Source organism: Rattus norvegicus, chromosome 2 (assembly GCF_036323735.1).
Source record: "Rattus norvegicus strain BN/NHsdMcwi chromosome 2, GRCr8, whole genome shotgun sequence".
Classification (NCBI taxonomy): Eukaryota; Metazoa; Chordata; class Mammalia; order Rodentia; family Muridae; genus Rattus; species Rattus norvegicus.
The window spans coordinates 149834534-149854187 of NC_086020.1; the positions used below are offsets into that span (position 1 = coordinate 149834534).

Here is a 19654-nt window from a genome sequence, read left to right on the forward strand (position 1 = left end):
TTTTGGTATTTTGTTTTCAAATACAAGCATTTAAAGTATAAATTTGCCACTGAGTTATACTTTAAATTTTATCTCATAATTTTTATATGTTACATTTGTTATAAATCATTTGAAAGTACTTTCTAACTCTCTCTGAGAAGCCCATAAACACAGGAAGTCCAAAATGAACTCCATGTGCCTTCATCCACACCTAGTTTCCCACACTTTTATGCCCTCAAAGTCCAACTAATTCTTCAGAACATCTTTTGGTCCTTTACTTCCTAGAACATGGAGGACCTTTTAATATACGGTTTACTTTATTCTTATAAACCTAGTCTATATTTGAATATATTTGTATATACATAGGTTCTTGGGTACTGCAGCTCTTGCTGTACAATCTTTTGTGCTCGGTTTGGTCATAAACCAACTACTCTTCAATCTCTGTCTCTTTCACATCCACCCACTCATTGTTCCAAGCCTTTTCTTATTTCAAAAACTCACTCTTTCTTTCTTTCCATGTCTCTTCTAGTCTTTAGCAGTTCTTTATCTTCTTGTAATATTTTGAATCCAGATCTATTCATTACTAGACAATTTTTCCCCATTCTTCTTGCTTTCCTTCTATGTTGTTTAAATCTTTTTTTGTAGTTTGTTTTAGGGTGAAGTCCTCATTTCTCAAGTCATTTGTGAAGAGTGGTAGAAGTTTCATGAGCTATGGATACATTGACAGTATCCAGAAGCTAAATAAGATAAGAATCAATTAATCTCAAAAGTTACAAATTCACAACACCCTTTTTAAGGTTGTATAAGCTTAACAATTTTTTGGTGAACAAGAGAGGCCTGTAGGTTGGACAGAGAGCCACAAGGATGCAGTTTCTATACGATGTCACCCATGCTGTAGTGTGCTTTTCAATTCAGTGGTATTGGAATCTGTGAGCCTCTTATAAGTAACTAGTCACTCACCCATGATCTTGGAAAGTAACTGCAATAAGCCACTTGATTCACCAAGCTTGGCTTCTGTGGAATCTTTTCTTAGGTGTGTTGTTCTCCAAAGTAAAGAGGTATGTGTTCATGTTTTTTAGGAAAAACAGGCAACATCTCACCAACAAAGATATTAAGGCAAATGAAGGAAGAGAGGATGGAGGGAAAGAGGAAGAGGGGAATAAAGGAAGGAAGGAGGAGGGGGACAGAGAGAAAGAGAGAGGAGAGAGAGGGAGAGGTAGAGAGGTGGGGGGGAAGGAGAGAGAAAGAGAGAGAGAGAGAGAGAGAGAGAGAGAGAGAGAGAGAGAGAATGAGATTTTAGTGCATTATTCCTCTAGTTCCATGAAGTGCAAACCTGATTTCACAAAACAGAAACACTCAGGACATACTCAGGAACACTGTCTTCCATGTTTCTACTAGTATGGCCAATTAAGCCCAACTTTAAGCATTCCACTATTTTACAAAGTCCTCAAATCCACATTTCTCCAAACAAAAATATGGTCAGGCCTATCACAGCAATACCACAGTCCCTGGTACTAACTTCTGTCTTAGTTTGGATTTTACTGCTGTGAACAGACACCATGACCAAGGCAACTCTTATAAAGGACAACATTTAATTGGGGCTGACTTACAGGTTCGGAGGTTGAATCCATTATCAGAATGGCAGGAAGTACAGCAGTGTCCAGGCAGGCAAGGAGAGGGAGGAGCAGAGAGTTCTATACCTTCATCCAAAGGAAGCCAGGAGCAGACTGTCCTCAGGCAGCCAGGAGGAGGGTCTCAAAGTTAAACCCCGCTGTGACACACTTTCTCCAATAAGACCACACCTCCTCCATCAAGGCCATACTACTTCCAACAAGGCCACATCTCCTAATAGTGCTACTCCCTAGGCCAAGCACATACAAAGCATCACAGTGCTTCAATTCATTCTTCCACACAAGGCCATGTAGTTTGTTTTCTGTTTGTACATATGATTTAACATACGTTACAGGTAGAATGCAGCCCATCGATTCTCTTATTATCTTTTCCCAACTGTTTTGTGTCTTTCCACCTGTCTGTTACAGTACCTTTTCAACTGCAACTCACTGGATCATAAAGAGTAATTGAGTCCACCTGCAGTTCTGCAAATCCCTGGCCTCTCAGAGGACAACTGTTTGCTGTTTTAGTATACTTTGTGCTGGATCTTCAAAGAGATGTGCAGATGTGTTTACTTAAATGGTGAGTCTGATTTGTCAAACTTTACCTAGCTTTACCTACTTCCTGGTAGATAATCCCTAATTGACATGCCTGCCCCTGGTACATTGGTAGGAAATTGTTTACATTTCTTACTCTCAGAATGTCTGCTATGCTAGCCCCAAGCTAATCACATATTGCTATAACAATGTGCCTTCAAACTCTGGAAACATTAGTGGTGGTGAAGAGTGGAGAATTATGTGAACTCCTTAGCTTTTAATTAGTCTTGTCCAATATTGTCTCCAGATAGGGAAGGGAATCTTTATGGTGCCTGCCATATTCTGTTGCTTCTTTTTCTCTCTTGCCTTAGTAGAGAGGGAGGGAGGGAGGGAGGGAGGGAGGGAGAGAGAGAGAGAGAGAGAGAGAGAGAGAGAGAATATCTCTGCATGTATTCTCCTGATTCCCATTGCCCTACATTATTATTCTATACAAGCTAGTAGCTGGTGCTTTTTTTTAAATGTATTTTTAAATTTGTTTTGGAAAAAGAGAAGGATCTCTGACTTTTTTCCACCATCTTGCTCCAGGCAACATTTCCCTAAGAAATGTCACTTATTTTAAGATACAATGGATAGTTAACTTAAAAACTTGGATAAATACCTAGGAATGATTGCCATGACAATGATACCCATACTTAAGAAATTTAAATTGCCAAGATATTAATGAAGACCCTTGACAGTAATTGCTAGTAGTTTTGAAGTAGCTCCCTGGAGAATCTGACTCAAGCAACAAAAGAAGTATTTCTGTAGTTTTAGGACGCATTCATTTGTACATTGCCCCCAGAAAGGAGCCGTAGTGTCTAGTCTACTGTTCACTGTCCCACCCTACCACCATGACCCTAGGCAATGTTCAATCTAATCAAACTTTTAGATGAATGAATAAATGAATGAATGAAATGTAATTGTGATAAGTAAGATATAAAGTTAATATAGCAGGGTTAAGAAAAGAGAAAAGTGAGATGGTGTCTCTCTACCTTTCCTGTCATCACACTTGTGGGAGCAAACACTAACATTGTGAGTTGGGAAAATAAAACCATTAGAGAGCTAACTGAAGGGATGGCATCCATTGAAGAATAAGCACATGAAGGATGAGACGAGCCAAACCAAACCCATAAAAATGCCACAAAATAAGCCAACATAGAAACAAAGAGATCTGAAAATAGTGTTAGGGAGAACGGAAACCTTCATACTGATGAGCCACGTGACAAACTTCAGCATTTGACCAATTCTAAATGCAATTCCCTAATAAAAAGCTCATTTCCTGACCTCCAGGGAAGTAGGCAGGACAGCGCCCTCAGAGGCTTGAGATGATTTCATAGAGGGTTCATTTTAAATCCTTCCAGAAGAAGTAATTCTCCCTCCTATTACATGCTCCCAGGTCATTGAAAAGTAGGGCCACTTTCAAATATATATTAGAAGATGTTTCATGATCGCAAAAGTTGACTTGATAAATGTTTAAAATAAAGGATGAGTATGTCTCAGCCCACATTCATAGAAAGATGGAATTTTGTCTAAACCAGAATGATTTGTCAGCATTGTAGAACTGTAAATCTTTTGCTTCTCACAGCATGTTTATGCAATTAAGTGCTATCATGCTTTCACAGATGACAAAGCTTAGATGTAGACGGGCTACTTAATATCTACAAGGTGCCCCAAGGAAGAGACCATGAAACCCAAGTACCAGTACTACCTCATTTGTGAAGGAGATAAACCATCCTCGGGGGATAGTTTAGTTACATGTCTAATTAAAAATCCCAAGCAAGATAAGGAAAGAAGCATACCACAATGAAAAGACAGTTTTACAGCTCGAAAGTACCTGTGTGATCCTTAGATTCCAGATAAATTAAAAATGAGTTAAAAACAGAACAGAAAACTGTATGTACAAGAAAGACACGAAGCAAACAGATGATAAGTCACAAGAAGCATAAACAATTTAAAGAAACAGCACTATGAGAATCCAGTATAAGCGGAATCACCTGGATTTTGGTGGGTAGGCAATGAGACTTGAAATCTAAAAGCAAACTTGTTAATTCCTTGTTCTTTTGAGCAGAAAGTGTATCAAGGGTGGTCACAGCTTTACTGGCACTCAGGATAAGGTTAGTATACTAGGTTCTCAGTACTGCCTTAGGGTTTATTCTTCCATTACCAGATTTTTGGAGTTTCGAGGTTTGATTTACAAGTCTCACACCTTGGAAACTTGTACCAACAACAACAACAAAAAAGTATGGCTTCGCAGCTATAAGACAATTTCCTTGATCTACAAATATCCTTCCTTTAGGTTTGCTGAAATCTGTGACCTTATTATTAAAGATCTTCCTCTTCAGCTGTGTGTGTTCTTAATGTGTGAGTGATGTATTTATTGCTAAAATGGCATACTTACACTAAGCTGTTTTTTCCCCTGTGTGCATAGGAACTTAAGGTAAATGAATTAGCCTCTTTGTTCCTTAGTTCATTTATTCATAAAATTACAAGGTTAATCAGATAATCAAGGATTACTTCCACCTCTGACAGTTGCTAAATTCCTGTATCTTCGCAAGCAGCAAAACTTCTGATGGGATGAATCAGAAGCTGAGATTTAAAAAGCATAAGATAGTTGTCATAATGGTGTTATGGTAAGATTTAGGGAGGTGTTTCTATCCAGGCTGCTGTAACACAATGCATGTACTGCCACTACCTGGGTGTGTCAGACCAAAAAAGTCTGTCCCAGATACCATCATGTCAGCATGGTTACATTTTCGAGGAGGGCCATTTCCCAGGAGACAGTTAAGGCTGAAGACTCTGTTTCTCATAAGAATACTAATCTACTATGGAGTCCCACACTCACAGCCTCACCTAAACATTACCACTCAAACACCCTATTTTAATACCACTTTATTAGGAATTAGGTTCTCAGTATACAGATTTGGAGACACAACATAGCCTAGAATTAAGCTCAAATTTCAAATCTTTCCAAACGTTATGACATCTAAGTGTTTCTTGGGTCGCTAAGATCTCTGAGATCTTACAATCATTTTGGTGTGGACATTTTAACTTATTATTTCACATTTATTTATGTGTATCTGTGTGTAGTTCTATTGACACAGACAAGCCATAACACATGTGGCAGTCAGAAACAGACTTACGGGAATCATGAACTTAGGGGAGTCATGTCTCTCTACTATGTAGGTGCTGGGGCTTGGAATCAGGTTATCAGGTTTGGCAGCAAGTGCCTTTAACTGCTAAAGCATCTCAGGCCTCTAAAGATTGTTTTGTATTAACACATGTATAAAAGGTGTACCAAACTAAAAGCAGTCTGTGAAAACAAAAAGGTACAAAGGTTCTTTTATTCCTGTGTGTTCTGCAATATGAACCCATGAAGGAGCTCTCATTGTGTTCCAATTATTCTGTTACTGATTTATGGGAACAAAATTGACCTTTATATGTTGGACTTACATATTTCAACTTATTAGACCAATTTTTATAATTCTAACAATTTACTTAGAGCATATTTAATCTTTTACTAGGAACAAATCAGGCCATTTGCAAATAATATACAGTTCCATTTTCTCTTTTCCAAGTTTTATAGATATTTTGCTACTTCCTTATTGCCCCAGCTAGGGTTTCTTGATTAATACTGCATAGAAAGAGCACTAGTTAGAGTTCTCATCATGTCCTTTAATGTGCTTGGTTAAACAAAATATTAATTTAATGAATTTTAAACTTTTCATTGTTTTATTTAACATTTAGCATATGCATGTGTGTGTGTTTGTGTGTGTGTGTGTGTGTGTCTGTGCATGTGTGTGTATTGGGAGGGAGAGAGGGAGGGAAGGACGGAAGGAGGAAGGGAGAGAGGGAGGAAGGGAGGAATGCCATGGCACATATGTGGAGGTCAGAAGACAAGTTGAGGGATTCAGTTCTCTCCTCCAGGTGAATCTGGAGATCAAACCTATGTCTAGGACTGAGCAATGTCACTGACTTATGATTCTTTGTCTTATATAGTCAATATTCATTAATATTTACCTATATATTTCCCTACATTGGTCATTACTACTTTTTGTTTTCTGAGCTATGTCCTGCATTCATGTAAGAATACAATTTCGTCGTCTTCCTGGTTGCTGCCGCTGCAGAGAGCCCGTGGGGAGCACCCCACGAGCGAACCTGAGCCTCGGGACCACAGGTAAGACCAAATTTTCTGCTGCAAGAAAGCTGCCTGGTGAGCTTGGGACACAGGAAAGCAGAATTTCTCTAGGACCGGGCACGTTCTGTGTTTACCGGAAGTCCCACACCCGCGGATCCCGGCCCGCAGCAGCTCTCTGCTCCCAGACCCGGTGAGAGAGAGACCCAACCGCCTGGTCAGGTGGGCACTCCTGAGGCTGCAGAGCGGAAGAGACCACCAACTCTGCTCACCCCTGCCCACATCCCTGGCCCAAGAGGAAACTGTATAAGGCCTCTGGGCTCCCGTGGGGAAGGGCCCAGGAGCGGCAGGACCCCTGTGCCTGAGACACCGCCGGAACCTGAAAGAAACAGACCGGATAAACAGTTCTCTGCACCCAAATCCCGTGGGAGGGAGAGCTAAACCTTCAGAGAGGCAGACAAGCCTGGGAAACCAGAAGTGACTGCTCCCTCCACACACATCTCGGACGCCAGAGGAAAAAGCCAAAGACCATCTGGAACCCTGGTGCACTGAAGTTCCCGGAAGGGGCGGCACAGGTCTTCCTGGTTGCTGCCGCTGCAGAGAGCCCGTGGGCAGCACCCCACGAGCGAACCTGAGCCTCGGGACCACAGGTAAGACCAAATTTTCTGCGGCAAGAAAGCTGCCTGGTGAACTCAAGACACAGGCCCACAGGAACAGCTGAAGACCTGTAGAGAGGAAAAACTACACGCCAGAAAGCAGAACACTCTGTCCCCATAACTGACTGAAAGAGAGGAAAACAGGTCTACAGCACTCCTGTCACACAGGCTTATAGGACAGTCTAGCCACTGTCAGAAATAGCAGAACAAAGTAACACTAGAGATAATCTGATGGCGAGAGGCAAGCGCAGGAACCCAAGCAACAGAAACCAAGACTACATGCCATCATCGGAGCCCAATTCTCCCACCAAAACAAACATGGAATATCCAAACACACCAGAAAAGCAAGATCTAGTTACAAAATCATATTTGATCATGATGCTGGAGGACTTCAAGAAAGACATGAACACACTTAGGGAAGCACAGGAAAACATTAATAAACAAGTAAAAGCCTACAGAGAGGAATCACAAAAATCCCTGAAAGAATTCCAGGAAAACACAATCAAACAGTTGAAGGAATTAAAAATGGAAATAGAAGCAATCAAGAAAGAACACATGGAAACAACCCTGGATATAGAAAACCAAAAGAAGAGACAAGGAGCTGTAGATACAAGCTTCACCAACAGAATACAAGAGATGGAAGAGAGAATCTCAGGAGCAGAAGATTCCATAGAAATCATTGACTCAACTGTCAAAGATAATGTAAAGCGGAAAAAGCTACTGGTCCAAAACATACAGGAAATCCAGGACTCAATGAGAAGATCAAACCTAAGGATAATAGGTATAGAAGAGAGTGAAGACTCCCAGCTCAAAGGACCAGTAAATATCTTCAACAAAATCATAGAAGAAAACTTCCCTAACCTAAAAAAAGAGATACCCATAGACATACAAGAAGCCTACAGAACTCCAAATAGATTGGACCAGAAAAGAAACACCTCCCGTCACATAATTGTCAAAACACCAAACGCACAAAATAAAGAAAGAATATTAAAAGCAGTAAGGGAAAAAGGTCAAGTAACATATAAAGGGAGACCTATCAGAATCACACCAGACTTCTCGCCAGAAACTATGAAGGCCAGAAGATCCTGGACTGATGTCATACAGACCCTAAGAGAACACAAATGCCAGCCCAGGTTACTGTATCCAGCAAAACTCTCAATTAACATTGATGGAGAAACCAAGATATTCCATGACAAAACCAAATTTACACAATATCTTTCTACAAATCCAGCACTACAAAGGATAATAAATGGTAAAGCCCAACATAAGGAGGCAAGCTATACCCTAGAAGAAGCAAGAAACTAATCGTCTTGGCAACGAAACAAAGAGAATGAAAGCACACAAACATAACCTCACATCCAAATATGAATATAAAGGGAAGCAATAATCACTATTCCTTAATATCTCTCAATATCAATGGCCTCAACTCCCCAAAAAAAGACATAGATTAACAAACTGGATACGCAATGAGGACCCTGCATTCTGCTGCCTACAGGAAACACACCTCAGAGACAAAGACAGACACTACCTCAGAGTGAAAGGCTGGAAAACAACTTTCCAAGCAAATGGTCAGAAGAAGCAAGCTGGAGTAGCCATTCTAATATCAAATAAAATCAATTTCCAACTAAAAGTCATCAAAAAAGATAAGGAAGGACACTTCATATTCATCAAAGGAAAAATCAACCAAGATGAACTCTCAATCCTAAATATCTATGCCCCAAATACAAGGGCACCTACATACGTAAAAGAAACCTTACTAAAGCTCAAAACACACATTGCACCTCACACAATAATAGTGGGAGACTTCAACACCCCACTCTCATCAATGGACAGATCATGGAAACAGAAATTAAACAGTGATGTCGACAGACTAAGAGAAGTCATGAGCCAAATGGACTTAACGGATATTTATAGAACATTCTATCCTAAAGCAAAAGGATATACCTTCTTCTCAGCTCCTCATGGTACTTTCTCCAAAATTGACCATATAATTGGTCAAAAAACGGGCCTCAACAGGTACAGAAAGATAGAGATAATCCCATGCATGCTATCGGACCACCACGGCCTAAAACTGGTCTTCAATAACAATAAGGGAAGAATGCCCACATATACGTGGAAATTGAACAATGCTCTACTCAATGATAACCTGGTCAAGGAAGAAATAAAGAAATTAAAAACTTTTTAGAATTTAATGAAAATGAAGATACAACATACCCAAACTTATGGGACACAATGAAAGCTGTGCTAAGAGGAAAACTCATAGCGCTGAGTGCCTGCAGAAAGAAACAGGAAAGAGCATATGTCAGCAGCTTGACAGCACACCTAAAAGCTCTAGAACAAAAAGAAGCAAATACACCCAGGAGGAGTAGAAGGCAGGAAATAATCAAACTCAGAGCTGAAATCAACCAAGTAGAAACAAAAAGGACCATAGAGAGAAACAACAGAACCAAAAGTTGGTTCTTTGAGAAAATCAACAAGATAGATAAACCCTTAGCCAGACTAAGGAGAGGACACAGAGAGTGCGTCCAAATTAACAAAATTAGAAATGAAAAGGGAGACATAACTACAGATTCAGAGGAAATTCAAAAAATCATCAGATCTTACTATAAAAACCTATATTCAACAAAATTTGAAAATCTTCAGGAAATGGACAATTTCCTAGACAGATACCAGGTATCGAAGTTAAATCAGGAACAGATAAACCAGTTAAACAACCCCATAACTCCTAAGGAAATAGAAGCAGTCATTAAAGGTCTTCCAACCAAAAAGAGCCCAGGTCCAGACGGGTTTAGTGCAGAATTCTATCAAAGCTTCATAGAAGACCTCATACCAATATTATCCAAACTATTCCACAAAATTGAAACAGATGGAGCACTACCGAATTCCTTCTACGAAGCCACAATTACTCTTATACCTAAACCACACAAAGACACAACAAAGAAAGAGAACTTCAGACCAATTTCCCTTATGAATATCGACGCAAAAATACTCAATAAAATTCTGGCAAACCGAATTCAAGAGCACATCAAAACAATCATCCACCATGATCAAGTAGGCTTCATCCCAGGCATGCAGGGATGGTTTAATATACGGAAAACCATCAACGTGATCCATCATATAAACAAACTGAAAGAACAAAACCACATGATCATTTCATTAGATGCTGAGAAAGCATTTGACAAAATTCAACACCCCTTCATGATAAAAGTCCTGGAAAGAATAGGAATTCAAGGCCCATACCTAAACATAGTAAAAGCCATATACAGCAAACCAGTTGCTAACATTAAACTAAATGGAGAGAAACTCGAAGCAATCCCACTAAAATCAGGGACTAGACAAGGCTGCCCACTCTCTCCCTACTTATTCAATATAGTTCTTGAAGTTCTAGCCAGAGCAATCAGACAACAAAAGGAGATCAAGGGGATACAGATCGGAAAAGAAGAAGTCAAAATATCACTATTTGCAGATGACATGATAGTATATTTAAGTGATCCCAAAAGTTCCACCAGAGAACTACTAAAGCTGATAAACAACTTCAGCAAAGTGGCTGGGTATAAAATTAACTCAAATAAATCAGTTGCCTTCCTCTATACAAAAGAGAAACAAGCCGAGAAAGAAATTAGGGAAAGGACACCCTTCATAATAGACCCAAATAATATAAAGTACCTCGGTGTGACTTTAACCAAGCAAGTAAAAGATCTGTACAATAAGAACTTCAAGACACTGAGGAAAGAAATTGAAGAAGACCTCAGAAGATGGAAAGATCTCCCATGCTCATGGATTGGCAGGATTAATATAGTAAAAATGGCCATTTTACCAAAAGCAATCTACAGATTCAATGCAATCCCCATCAAAATACCAATCCAATTCTTCAAAGAGTTAGACAGAACAATTTGCAAATTCATCTGGAATAACAAAAAACCCAGGATAGCTAAAGCTATCCTCAACAATAAAAGGACTTCAGGGGGAATCACTATCCCTGATCTCAAGCAGTATTACAGAGCAATAGTGATAAAAACTGCATGGTATTGGTACAGAGACAGACAGATAGACCAATGGAATAGAATTGAAGACCCAGAAATGAACCCACACACCTATGGTCACTTGATTTTTGACAAAGGAGCCAAAACCATCCAATGGAAAAAAGATAGCATTTTCAGCAAATGGTGCTGGTTCAACTGGAGGGCAACATGTAGAAGAATGCAGATCGATCCATGCTTATCACCCTGTACAAAGCTTACGTCCAAGTGGATCAAGGACCTCCACATCAAACCAGACACACTCAAACTAATAGAAGAAAAACTAGGGAAGCATCTGGAACACATGGGCACTGGAAAAAATTTCCTGAACAAAACACCAATGGCTTATGCTCTAAGATCAAGAATCGACAAATGGGATCTCATAAAACTGCAAAGCTTCTGTAAGGCAAAGGACACGGTGGTTAGGACAAAACGGCAACCAACAGATTGGGAAAAGATCTTTACCAATCCTACAACAGATAGAGGCCTTATATCCAAAATATACAAAGAACTCAAGAAGTTAGACCGCAGGGAAACAAATAACCCTATTAAAAAATGGGGTTCAGAGGTAAACAAAGAATTCACAGCTGAGGAATGCCGAATGGCTGAGAAACACCTAAAGAAATGTTCAACATCTTTAGTCATAAGGGAAATGCAAATCAAAACAACCCTGAGATTTCACCTCACACCAGTGAGAATGGCTAAGATCAAAAACTCAGGTGACAGCAGATGCTGGCGAGGATGTGGAGAAAGAGGAACACTCCTCCATTGTTGGTGGGATTGCAGACTGGTAAAACCATTCTGGAAATCAGTCTGGAGGTTCCTCAGAAAATTGGACATTGAACTGTCTGAGGATCCAGCTATACCTCTCTTGGGCATATACCCAAAAGATGCCTCAACATATAAAAGAGACACGTGCTCCACTATGTTCATCGCAGCCTTATTTATAATAGCCAGAAAATGGAAAGAACCGAGATGCCCTTCAACAGAGGAATGGATACAGAAAATGTGGTACATCTACACAATGGAATATTACTCAGCTATCAAAAACAACGAGTTTATGAAATTCGTAGGCAAATGGTTGGAACTGGAAAATATCATCCTGAGTGAGCTAACCCAATCACAGAAAGACATACATGGTATGCACTCATTGATAAGTGGCTATTAGCCCAAATGCTTGAATTACCCTAGATCCCTAGAACAAACGAAACTCAAGACGGATGATCAAAATGTGAATGCTTCACTCCTTCTTTAAATGAGGAAAAAGAATACCCTTGGCTGGGAAGGGAGAGGCAAAGATTAAAACAGAGACTGAAGGAACACCCATTCAGAGCCTGCCCCACAGGTGGCCCATACATATATAGCGACCCAATTGGACAAGATGGATGAAGCAAAGAAGTGCAGACCGACAGGAGCCGGATGTAGATCGCTCCTGAGAGACACAGCCAGAATACAGCAAATACAGAGGCGAATGCCAGCAGCAAACCACTGAACTGAGAATAGGTCCCCCGTTGAAGGAATCAGAGAAAGAACTGGAAGAGCTTGAAGGGGCTCGAGACCCCAAAAGTACAACAATGTCAAGCAACCAGAGCTTCCAGGGACTAAGCCACTACCTAAAGACTATATATGGACTGACCCTGGACTCTGACCCCATAGGTAGCAATGAATATCCTAGTAAGAGCACCAGTGGAAGGGGAAGCCCTGGGTCCTGCTAAGACTGAACCCCCAGTGAACTAGACTATGGGGGGAGGGCGGCAATGGGGGGAGGGTTGGGAGGGGAACACCCATAAGGAAGGGGAGGGGGGAGGGGGATTTTGCCCGGAAACCGGGAAAGGGAATAACACTTGAAATGTATATAAGAAATACTCAAGTTAATAAAAAAAAAAATAAAAAAAAAATAAAACAGCTAACACTACAAAAAAAAAAAAAAAGAAATGTTCAACATCTTTAGTCATAAGGGAAATGCAAATCAAAACAACCCTGAGATTTCACCTCACACCAGTGAGAATGGCTAAGATCAAAAACTCAGGTGACAGCAGATGCTGGCGAGGATGTGGAGAAAGAGGAACACTCCTCCATTGTTGGTGGGATTGCAGACTGGAAAAACCATTCTGGAAATCAGTCTGGAGGTTCCTCAGAAAATTGGACATTGAACTGCCTGAGGATCCAGCTATACCTCTCTTGGGCATATACCCAAAAGATGCCTCAACATATAAAAGAGACACGTGCTCCACTATGCTCATCGCAGCCTTATTTATAATAGCCAGAAGCTGGAAAGAACCCAGATGCCCTTCAACAGAGGAATGGATACAGAAAATGTGGTACATCTACACAATGGAATATTACTCAGCTATCAAAAACAACGAGTTTATGAAATTCGTAGGCAAATGGTTGGAACTGGAAAATATCATCCTGAGTGAGCTAACCCAATCGCAGAAAGACATACATGGTATGCACTCATTGATAAGTGGCTTTTAGCCCAAATGCTTGAATTACCCTAGATCCCTAGAACAAACGAAACTCAAGACGGATGATCAAAATGTGAATGCTTCACTCCTTCTTTAAATGAGGAAAAAGAATACCCTTGGCAGGGAAGGGAGAGGCAAAGATTAAAACAGAGACTGAAGGAACACCCATTCGGAGCCTGCCCCACATGTGGCCCATACATATACAGCCACCCAATTAGACAAGATGGATGAAGCAAAGAAGTGCAGACCGACAGGAGCCGGATGTAGATCGCTCCTGAGAGACACAGCCAGAATACAGCAAATACAGAGGCGAATGCCAGCAGCAAACCACTGAACTGAGAATAGGTCCCCCGTTGAAGGAATCAGAGAAAGAACTGGAAGAGCTTGAAGGGGCTCGAGACCCCAAAAGTACAACAATGTCAAGCAACCAGAGCTTCCAGGGACTAAGCCACTACCTAAATACTATACATGGACTGACCCTGGACTCTGACCCCATAGGTAGCAATGAATATCCTAGTAAGAGCACCAGTGGAAGGGGAAGCCCTGGGTCCTGCTAAGACTGAACCCCCAGTGAACTAGACTATGGGGGGAGGGCGGCAATGGGGGGAGGGTTGGGAGGGGAACACCCATAAGGAAGGGGAGGGGGGAGGGGGATGTTTGCCCGGAAACCGGGAAAGGGAATAACACTTGAAATGTATATAAGAAATACTCAAGTTAATAAAAAAAAAAAAAGACGGAGAAAAAAAAAAAGAATACAATTTCGTGTTTCTTTTACTCTAGGGCTGTTGGTAACAGATACTTTTTAGTTATCTTCTTTCTCCTAACACTTCAGATCTCCTTGGCTCTGGTTCAGCACTTCAAGTGTAATAGGTAGGTGCCCTACTACTGATCTCTATTGTTGAGCTCACCCTCGTCACACACACACACACACACACACACACACACACACACACACACACACACACACGCCCAACCACTGAAAAGCAACTCCCCAGAAACTTTGAAGTTTGCTTTTCCATTTTATTTAGGCATCCTTTCCTCATAAAAATTTAACTATCAATCAGCCTTACTGTTAGCTCTTAGAATTTAAGATTGTTATTTCTCTCACTGTGAGCAAGCCAAAGCAATCATCGATGGAGGAAAATAATTATTTTATATAACTTTCAGTTCCAGTCAGACATAACTAGTAGATACATAAAGAGGCAAAAACATAAACAAGAGACGACACAGAGGAAAAGGTGAGCATCCTCGCCCACACACACTGCACCACCCCCTACTCAGTTAAAGTATTTCCTCTGCTCTGACTTTCAACATGGTTACTAAGTTGTTCATAGAGATAACAGGCTTCTTCCCTTCCTCCCTTTCACTTTTCTCCCTCCTTCCTTCCCTTCCTTCCTCTCCCCCTCCCTTCCTCCCTTCCTCCCTTCCTCTCCCTCTCTCTTTCCCTCCTCTCCCTTCCTCCCTCCCTCCCTCCTCCCTCCCTTTCTCCCCTCCGTCTTTCCCTTCCTCTCTCTTTCAGTGGCTTCATCCCTTTCTTCTTTCTCAGTTTTGGCTTTTGAAACTGTGATTTGAAATCTTTTACAACTTTTAGAAAACTCTTAGACATTATTTCTGAATATTGCCTCTTCCATATTCTCTGCCCTTTCTGTGGCTCTAGTGATGAATATTCACACATGATGGGTGCTGTTCCCACTCTAGCTGATATTTTTTCTCCTTTGCTAGCCTCTTGGATTTGCAGTACTGCATTCTAGTTCCCTGCTTTTCCTGAAAACCTATGTATTTGCTCAAAATTGACTCAGCCCCCCCTCTTTACTTTTAGTTGCATACCAATATCTTCATGCCTTTATTTAATATATTATAATATAATAAGCACAACTATTTTAAAATGATTTTTTGACCATTCCATCATTTATTGCAACTTGTTCTGCTTCTGGTTTCTTTAGTTTCTTTAAAGATTTGTTTCTGTTCTTTTTTTTCCTGTTCAAAGACCTAGCTATTTTTGATTAAATGCTGGGAAAAATATGTGTATAAATTATGAGATAGTTCTAAGCCTGGTGTATTATATTCCTCCATAGAAGATTTATGTTATCTTCTTGCTAGCAATCAAAGAGTAGAACCTTGGATTATTTTAACCCAATTTTAGGGATATATATCTGTGCTGAATTTTTAAAAAATATATATTTTTTTAACTTTTACTGACTCTTTGTGAGTTTCACATCATGCATCCCAATCCTGCTCCCCAGACATGTTGCAGGGATTCTCTCTCAAGTGCTAGAGCAGGGAACAGGGCCACCTCACTGTCTTTCATGACCCTAGGGTCAGCTCTTCCACCACCAAGGTTGGCTCTGCTTTTGTCCTGGTGAGGTACAGTGTCTGCTCTCCCTACTGCTGCAGCAGTGAGGGATAGGGCTAGCTGTCCTGAGCTTATGACCCTGTGGGCAGATTCTCAGAGGCAGGGGTGGGGCTGCAGTGTGGTGTATCACCTCTGTATCTGTGCTATCCTGACAAGAGTCAGAGCCAGCTTTCCCCTACTTACACCCACCCACCCACACACACACACACACACACACACACACACACACACACACACACACACCATTGCCAAAACCAGCTCCACTGTGCTGCTTGGTGGAGGCACAGGTCCTGCCTGCTCTCCAGAGAGCTGTGTCAAGTGAAAGATAAGACCTGCTTTCTGAAGGACTGCATCTAGTGAAGGGCTGAGGCTGTTATGCACAGCCTCTGGACATCCACATGGTCCCCAGTAGATGACTTGACAAGGGTAATATGAGCCATGGATATCATTACTAACCCCTGCCACTGCTTAGTGAGAGACTCCGACAAGTCCCTCCGTGGCAGCTCAGACTAAGACCTCACAATGGCCCCCGGTGGCAGAGCTGGCTGCTTAAAACAAGGTTCTCCTGTCCCCCTCTAATCTCCGGCTCCATCTTTCTTCATAATGCTCAAACTGTTTCACTTCTCTTTCTCTCCCACCTGCCTACCACATTCTTGCTCCTTGTGGTGGTTCCTGCTACATGCTGGCCATGTGACCGGCAGACCCTGGGTGACAGCCTCCATATGTGTGGTAATCGGGTTTCTATGGCCTACCTATGCCATGCGCTAAAAGGCAAATCTGTGGGTGGCATGGTGGTCCACAGGTGTCTGTCTTCCTCCTCTCATGCTGCACTGACTGAATTTAACTCTATTTGATTTAATTTTAAGGAATCCTAGGCATAAGATAACTTTGGCCATTAAGCTAAATATTAAGCTGGAATAAACAAAGGACTGCCTTCTGCCGTGCGGGACTGATTTAAGAGCAACACCAACAACAGGTGTCTCTTTGCCCATTGTCAGGGTTTTTTTTTTTTTTTATTTATTTTTGTTTCTTTGTTTGTTTTGTTTCAACTTAATAAAAGATGGGATTGTCTGGAACCTCAATTGAGGAAAATGATGTCATCAGACTGACCTGTGAGTGAGCCTGGGAAGCATTTTCTTCACGCATGATTGTGTGGGAGTGCTAAACCCGCCCTGGGCAGGTAGTCCTGAGCTGTACTGAAAAGCACCCTGCAAGAGCTCAGTTTCTACCTCCCGCTTCCTGTCTGGGCTTCTCGCAGTGACAGAGTGAAACCTGAGACTTGTAAGATGAAACAAACTCCTCCCTGAATTGTTTTGGGTCTCTTTTTATCACAATCAATAGAAATCTAAGATCATTTCTAAGAAGGTACAGTTACAGCTGTGGTGGTTGTGTGGGTTTTTTGTTCGTTTTCGGTGTTTGTTTTAACCTTAAAGCATAGCTCTTTGGAGTTTTATCACAAAGTTAAGGCCTGGCTAGCCTCACTTTTGAAGGATTACCATCCCCCCTCTCCCTTCCCCGACCCCCCCTCCCTCACACACAAACCTCTCCTGTCTCTGCCTCTTTGTCTTGTTAAACTCTGCAGAGCTGTCAAAAATACTGCTAAATTCCAGGCACTCACACAGCTCTTCGATCCTTGAGGGATATCCCTAAAGCAGAAAAGGAACCGCTCAAAGGAGAGTTGTAACTTCCTGGTTTCCCTGTTCCGGTTCTTGACACCCTGTGGCTTTGGCCATTTTATCTCTTTCTATTACTGTGTTGCTTTTCACAAGGGGAGTTTTGTTCTGACTTATGTATTGCTAAGCATTTCTCTTTCCCTGAATCCCCTAGGTTCTCTCGCTCATTACTGTTGACTCTGATGGGAACTTAATCCAAACAACTGTGTTGAGAACTGAGTCACAGTGACTCCACTCTTGTGACTGAATTGGCACTAATTATAAAAAAGTTAGAAGAGAAAGTATGACCCTGCATTGCACATGTGCCTGTTGGAGTGTGCTTTCTTGCCCTTCTGCCTTCAGATAGCACTTTAAGATGACGTTTGCCCCTTCAGCCTCATGTTTACCAGCCTCCTTAACATGAGAAGAAACGTACTCTTAATACTTAAAACCCATCTTGTCTGTGGCATTCTATTATAGCAACACAAAGTAATCATCTATCTATACATATTTTAAATTTTTCTCAATCACGAGATGGCTGAATAAGTTACTGACAAAATTGTGAGAAAGGAATATTTTGTATATTTTAAATTAAAAGAGGTCAAAGCATTTTAAATTGCACTTTAACTCTCCAAGGTCTAAATCAGACAGAAGTGCTTATTTTTTCAATCAGATTAAGGTAATCTTTTGTTCATTATATAACCGATTTTCTTATGCAAATCAGTCTTAGCAAATGTTACACCATTTCATGTGTTTCGGGAGACACAATTATATTTTCAGGCTAAAGGAGCCAAATAGGGAAAGAATCTTCAACAGAACGTTATTTACAGTCGGTTCATGAAGACTGCTGTTACTGAGAGATGGTGAGAATGTACAAATGCGGCAGCCAAAGTTAATCCCATCTCGCCACAATTTCCAGTCCTGTCACTGGAGTGACTAAAGCTTTCTGACCCCTGTTTGATTCCAGCCAGATCACTATAACACAATACCTTTGATAAGGGGATTTACACACAAGTTCCTCACAGTTATGATGGCTCCAATGTCTAAGATTAAGGTGCTGCTGATTTGGGTGTCTGGTGAAGATCTGCTCTTCACTGATGAGAGTCCATGAATCTTACAGACCACAACTAAACTTGCTCCAGTTGCCTTTATAATGATATTATCTAATCACCTTGCACAAGCCTCACCTTTTAAAACTATTATGTATTCAATCTGGCTCCAAGTCTCAGTGCTAGTGGAAAGGCCAACACTGTCATTCTAGTATCTTAGTTTCATAATGTGCAAAAGGAGAGTAATACCTAGTCAGAAATATTTTAGAGTGGAAGGAAATATCATTCAGAAATTGTTTAGCACTATGGTCATATGTAGTAAATACTTAATAAAAACAAAAACAAAAAGTCAACATTAACCATTATGCTAGGCCACAATTTATTTGTTTGTTTTTTGTTTTTTGTTTCCTTCATCTTTATTAAATTGGGTATTTTTTATTTACATTTCATTTGTTATTCCCTTTTCTGGTTTCCAGGCCAACATTCCCCTAACACCTCCCCCTCCCCTTCTATATGGATGTTCCCCTCCCCATCCTTTCCCCTTTACCTATCTCCCCTCAACAATTCCATTCACTCTCCACAGCTTTAGATGCCCCGGAACTCACTTTGTGGACCAGGCTGGCCTTGAATTCACACAGATCCTCCTCCTTCTGCTTCTTTAGTACATGCCCTATCAGGCCTGATCTGGGCCACAATTTACTAGCCTTAGGTCTATTGATATTTTTGACTAAACAAGTCTTTTTAAAATAGAATTTTATTGTACAAGTAAGATGTTCAAAGGCCTCCACTAAATTCCAGCAGCGTCCCTTCAGTTCAGCAGCCAAAAATATTGCCAGTGTACCCAAACATTGCTGTGTGTCACCTAAGAAGAAAAGCTGCCAATGAAACCTCTGCACAGTAGGTATGCTCACCACACCCAAGCGGAAATAATAATGTTAAAATTGGATTTTAGATGCCTATACTAATATACTGAGATTTTTTTGTTATTTCCCCTATCAATTTCAGAATACAATTTATCTCTATCCTAGATTTTCCCTCTGTAAATCTATATCAACAAAAACATACATGAACATGTAAACACACACACAAACACACACACATAAACATCAAGTATATGGTATACTTGGTGGTTTAGTTTTTTGTTTTGTTTTGTTTTTACA

At 40.8% G+C, this 19654-nt stretch overlaps 1 protein-coding gene across 1 annotated transcript in view; it reads left to right on the top strand.

Annotated features, from left to right (window-relative positions):
- The window catches only part of Mme (membrane metallo-endopeptidase), a 150556-nt gene that overhangs the window by 27708 nt on the left and 103194 nt on the right, over nucleotides 1-19654 (top strand). The window contains exon 2 of the mRNA XM_039101719.2: nucleotides 2019-2172. The gene's annotated coding sequence lies outside the window, so the exon portion shown is untranslated. The remainder of the gene's footprint in view (nucleotides 1-2018; nucleotides 2173-19654) is intronic.